Raw genomic sequence first — 6,176 nt, 5'->3', positions numbered from 1 at the left:
TAAATTTTTTTTTTAATCATAATTGTCTTTCTTGCATACTTTGCATGGTGAAAACTTTTCCTTTTTATGATGTTGATAAGCATTTGTTTGATGTCTGGGCAATGAAGGCTCATTCCTTTGCTTTTCATCTCTATTTTTTTTTTTCACATACCAATGAACAAGAAAAATTCTTATACCATTTGTTGGAGTTTTTCTATATTAAAAATATTTAAATTTTTATTAACTCTACGAAATTAATAACTTAATGAATTTTTAAATAGATTTACACAAACTAATTTTTTAAAAATAAACTATCATTATATAAAAAATAAATATAAATTAAATAGTCTAAAAAATAATTTTTTTACTAAATATATAATATTTAAAAAATAAAACTTATTTAAATTTAAATTAATAACTAAAATAAATTATAACTTATACATTAATTTTCTACAATATTAACACAAATTACTGACAATAGATTGAGTTGGGTGATAAAATGAGAGGGTATGTTGAAAAAATAGATTGACCATTCAGTATCTTCTGCCTTGGTATTCATGGGTGCTGCAATGGGGAAGAGAGAGCAGGGGGAGAGGAATGAGGGTAATTGTAGTATTGAATTTTTGATTTTAGAAAAATATATTCACACATGTATACCACATGTTATCTAGATGGTGGTCACGTGGATATATATATATATATTTAGAAGAAAAGCTCGTATAACCACGCCGTTAGCAAATTAAAAAAAAAAAAAATCAATTACAAGACAAAGACAGAAAAAATAGTATAAAACTTAAACAGAAACGAGAAATAGTATAAGAATTATTTTATTATTTAAGTCAACATGTACATGTGTGTAAGTATAGATGTGGTGTATGAAGAGAAATGAAAAAGCAGCTACATGCATACCCAGAAAAAGTCAAAAAAAAAAAAAAAAAAAAAGCATCTATCACTTCAATTTCCTTTCTCTGTTTTTTTCTGAACCATCCAATTTCCTTTATTTCTCTTTTAGCCTCCAAATTACACTTTCTTTACATCTTACTCCAATAATCACCACTACATAATTTAATTTAAAAAATTCCAGCATAAAATGGCGTACATCGACATCGTCAGTCGTTTCAGTACTGGCTTATGTATAGAACCACTATAAACGACGTCGGCAATTCCTGCTCATGTTATAGACACATATCACCTATCTACACCACCACCAATCATTCATGGAAAGTTGTGGCCATTAAAGCTATATAGCTTTTCTACAATTCCATCAAACGACAATTCACACCCAACACGCCTCACTTAACTTATATATATATATATATGTTAAAAAACAAGTAATCTATAAAGTTATGGAAAGAAAACACGGGTTTTTCTTTGCTTATCTACTTTGCAGAAGGTCAAAAAGATTCAATTTCCCAAAAGGTTGCTCTTATAGTCTTTCTTTTCAACGCGAATCACTTTTAGATGCGAAACCGGACAACACGATATGCATATGTAACTATATATATAACACTACCCACTACGTACATTCAAAGTATAAACGAGCAAGATTACCCCTCCAGGGTACAATTCACATCTTACAAGTAATAACTAATAATATGAAGGGGAAAAAGAAGTGACGTTTTTCAAGATTCCAGTCCCAGCTTTTGATATCCTTTATGTGATTTGGTCAGAGTTGTGGGTAGAGAGTCCAAGTGAAAATTTGTACCATTCAGATTTTGTCATGGTGACTTATTTGGAAGTTAAGAAGTAAAAAAGATGTCTCAAATTAATGACCAACGTAATAAAATGAAATATTTTATGTACATTTCCATATTTGACTAATTGAGAAGATCTCAAAGAACACAATCTCTCATGTATTCGTAGAAGAACTTGCTGAGTTTCGAAGATCACATTATAGTTAAGGGTGATAGCCAGTAGCATGAATATAGCTAGGCACGCAATACTAGATGTATCTATGTCTTACTTTTCTCCTGACATTTTGGGCAAAAGATTAAATATTGAAATGTGTCTTGAGAAGGAAAGAAAGAAGCTTATTATAAGAGCTTTACTACTCCGAGGAACTAGAAAACTCTTCTGCCAATCTCTCTAATCAACTAACTTTTTTATTTCTTCTTTCTACAAGTTTTCTTCTTCGGCAACTCCCATGAGATCTAATCAAGAAAAGTGCAAAGAAAAAGTATGATGAGATAGAAATATATGAGATGATTAGTATCTGCATCTCCATTTATTCTATAATTTCTTTTATTATATTGACAATTAAGAATATCTGCTACATAGGAAACACCTGACTACTTCAATGAAACTTTACCTGTTAGAGCATGCAACTTCACCAACCTATGCAAATTCCAGCTGGGTATATCAGTGAGGAGACTCAAATTCTTCATCTTTTATGGTTACATGGTACAGATTGATAATGACCCCCTTCGCAACTAAATATTATTAGTACTTAGGTATCCCCAAGAAAAAACAAGAAGATCTTAATATTTTGTTCTAAGTAAGAACAGAGAATTAATTACCAATTTCATTGATTGTTAACCTGCCCGGAACACTAAATTACTAAAACAAATCAGAGTTTAAAAAGGATGAAGTAAATTAAGATTACGTAAATGGGTTCCCGTTAAACATCCTCACCAACATTCACATACGTCCGTATGAGTCTTAGCAGAGGCTTGCGACTCTACTGTTCTCAAGTTTTCAAGTATGAATGATTACTTAAAACTGAAAGAGAGACTGAAAATTATCGTATTGTATATAGATATTTGCTATGCCATGAAAGATGAACGGGCCAACAAATGATATATGGAGCAATTTCAAACGAATGTGTAAACCAAATACTCAGATGAAATTAAGCTGCTCGTCTCCGTTACCGAGCAAAGCAAGTTTACCAGAAATTTGATACAAGCCAAACAGTCGCTTTAAGATGGGTGATAACAAGGCTGGGTAAGAAAAGTAAACGACATCTGTAAGAACGGATTTTGCAGAACATCCCCACAAAGAAACTCATTATTACCGGAAGAAACATGGATATAAAATTATAGCAAGAATATCAGAGCAATTTTAGATTTATTTTGTTAATTTATTTCTGAAAAAGGTTTCTGGCAAAAAGAAATCATTTAATGTTACTCTTCATGTAAGGGCAGAAAGGGAAACATATTCTTGCTTGTAAATCTTCAAGACGGTTTATGCTAGCTTGCTTGCTTCAAATGGATTCATTTAGAGAGAGCTGAAAATCAGCATCATCAAACCCTAGAAGATGAAGATCAGAGGGAGATCGGAGAGGGAGAGAGTGAGAGAGAGAGAGAGAGAGAGAGAGAGAGAGAGAGAGAGAGATAGAGAGAGAGAGAGAAGAGAGAAAAGAGAAAAAGAATGTTCACCAAAGTTCAAAGCTAGATCTGAAAAGGCAGAAACAGACAGATCAGATACTAGAAGCCATCATGAAGAAAATCTGGGTAATGATGAAGAAGAAAAGGGGTTTACACTGACAAGAACACCATCATAACAACACGAGAAAAAATAAAAACAAAGAAGAAACAAACCCATGAGGTCAAATACTTCATCATTACACCAATCTGCGTATAACTACCGATCTTAATTACTCTAAAAACAAAAACCCATCAACCGAAACCGTAACTCACTTTTCACATAAAAATTAAAAAGAGAAATTAAAAATCAAACCTTGACATGAGGGTATAGTCCACGACGGTGAGAAAGCTTGAGGAAGCAGAAATTGGGGGGAATGAAGCCTGGTCCGACGACACTAACTCAAAATTAATCCAAGTAGTCCAGATCTGGAGATGTAAATGGATGGATGGATGGATGCATAGAATTAAATGTCCTCGAGCCAGACAACATTCCCCTCAAAAAAGAAGCTTCCTTTGCACATCATCTTCAAATCTTCAAAGTGGGTGTTTCTCTACTCTCTCTTATCTCTTTATCCCCCTAGACTCTCGCCTATCTTCAAGGGGGATGTGCGTGAGAGAGAGAGAGAGAGAGAGAGAGAGAGATGAGTGATCATGAGATAGATGATGAAGAGAATGATCTGGGCATATGGGGGGTTTTAAGAAGAGTAAAAAGAGCAGAAAGCCAACGTTAAAAAAGACAAAAACATAGGTGGAGACTCGACCCCACCATCTGGTTTCTCAGTTCCAGAAATGACCACGACCCCGTGCACTCTCTCTCTCTCTCTCTCTCTTATATACATAAACATAAGCATAAGCATAAATGTATATGTTCATACCCAAGAAAACCCATATCTACCGCTGGATTTTACTGGGGTGGATGATTAGAGGTTAACACAACATGTACGAGAATTGAGTGTGAAACAGGTAGTAGTAGCAGCAGTAAAAAAGTAAAAACTAAAAACTAAAAAGCCACCGTTAGATTACTTTGATACACAGTAAATAATATAATAATAGGCGGTGTAATAATGTAAATACATATAACGTAGATTAGGATGGTCGTACGAGTCAATGAATGAGAAAAAATAATGATGACATAAATTATTGAATAGAAAAGGAATCAAAAGTAAAGAGGGGGAGCTAAAAGCGAGTCAGAGGAGTGGTTGAGTTATTGAGCTGCCCGATAATAGAAACACCCAATTTAATATCTCACAACCCTTTTTATTTATTTATTTATTTCCAATGAATAATAAAATATATTTTAAATTTAAATTCTTTAAAAAGATATTATATGCTGTGGTTGTAGTACTTGTGAGACTCATTAAATTTCTCTCTTCTATTTTTATTTTTAGTTAATTTTTAATTTATTTTCATGAAAAAAGGACCCTCGTCTGGCGTGTCACTTTTAGGAGGGGCGAGTTATTCGAGGCGATGACCGCAGATACAGTCAGGGTCCATGCTCCTCCTTTTTCACCTCACCTGGCCTTTTCTTTTTTTTACCCATCCCAATTCCTCGGCGACTATTTGGATTGGTCAAAATCACTATAAATCCTCGGTTAATCGCAATTCCCTTCTTCTGAGGTTATTACAATTTGTCGATTTTTATAAGTGAATTAATGGCAATTAATACTCGGTTAAATTTGGGCATGATTTTTATGCAGTAATGTTGTAGCATGCAGTTTATTCTTTTGATGCATAGTTGATTTTGATGGTAATTAAGATGTTATGAATCCAATGGGTGTCTTTAAAACTGCCATTAATGAGACAAACATGCAAAGCTTCATCTTTCTCTACAGGCTTCCTCGGATGTTATAGCAAATTTTTACTATGAAACAAATTTCAACTGAATTTTTGGACTTTTTACACAAGTAACCCAATATTCACAACAAAACTAAGCATACCCAGTGTCTTATATCTTTATATTTTTTCCAATTACATACATCAAACTAAAACTATATATACAGTGTTAATTAATGTTGAATTTTATAAGTTATTTGGGTTTAGAAAATGGAGATTGAAGAAAAACATTATATATAGTTTTGGATTATAGCATAAGATTAGAAGTCTCAATGTCAAGATTGAGACTTGGCACAACTATCCTTTTCAATACAGGTAGCACCAGTGTTGTGAAAGGGTCGGGTCCAGTTTTATATATCTTTCATCTTGGTTCTTGATTATTGTGGTTTCAAACATTTACAGTTAATTAGTTTCATTGTAATCCTATGGTAATAATAATTTACACTTACACATTTGGATTTACCCTACCTAAAAAGAAAATTATGACCCACCAATTACAAATTATTAATTTGGGTTATATTTAGTTTTAAATTATTAATAAAAATAATAATAATAATAATAATTGACTTGTAATGTCCAGCAGTGGGCATATTGCCATTGTCATTGTCATGCAAGTTGCATATGAAATAAAGAGCTACAATCCCTCCCTTCTACATGCCATGATCAATCTTAGTCTACTGTGATTAAACGTTTAAACATGTAATTTGCTGTAGATGAAAAGGGTTTTGAAATTGAAATTAAAATTTTTCAATAATTGATCGTGTAATAAAGAAGAAAAAAGAAAAATCACGTGCAGTGAGAGCCACAAAAAATTACTATTTACTTATATCACTCCCACCATGATAAGACTTTGAATAAAAAATTCACGAAGAGCTGAAATCTCGTGCTTGGTGTTTCATAAAGTAAATGAAAAAACAGTCTTCTTCTTTTTTATTTATTATTATTATTTTTTTAATGCTGTTTTAAATTTCTTTTGTCACTATTTCATGCCAAGTGTACTAT

At 32.5% G+C, this 6,176-nt stretch overlaps 1 long non-coding RNA gene across 1 annotated transcript; it reads right to left on the bottom strand.

The window, feature by feature from the left end:
• Nucleotides 1–1,724: 1,724 nt before the first annotated feature.
• LOC110808403 (uncharacterized) lies at nt 1,725–4,166 on the bottom strand. The gene is made up of 2 exons (XR_002538612.2): nt 3,655–4,166; nt 1,725–3,371 (listed from the first exon to the last, which is right to left on the bottom strand). It is a non-coding gene; the product is annotated as an uncharacterized LOC110808403 (long non-coding RNA).
• Nucleotides 4,167–6,176: the final 2,010 nt, after the last annotated feature.

This window comes from Carica papaya, chromosome 5, assembly GCF_054855325.1.
Source record: "Carica papaya isolate Zhongbai chromosome 5, ASM5485532v1, whole genome shotgun sequence".
NCBI classification, from domain to species: domain Eukaryota; kingdom Viridiplantae; phylum Streptophyta; class Magnoliopsida; order Brassicales; family Caricaceae; genus Carica; species Carica papaya.
The sequence above is the reverse complement of the archived record's forward strand: the minus strand, read 5'-3'. Positions and strand labels throughout refer to the sequence as shown.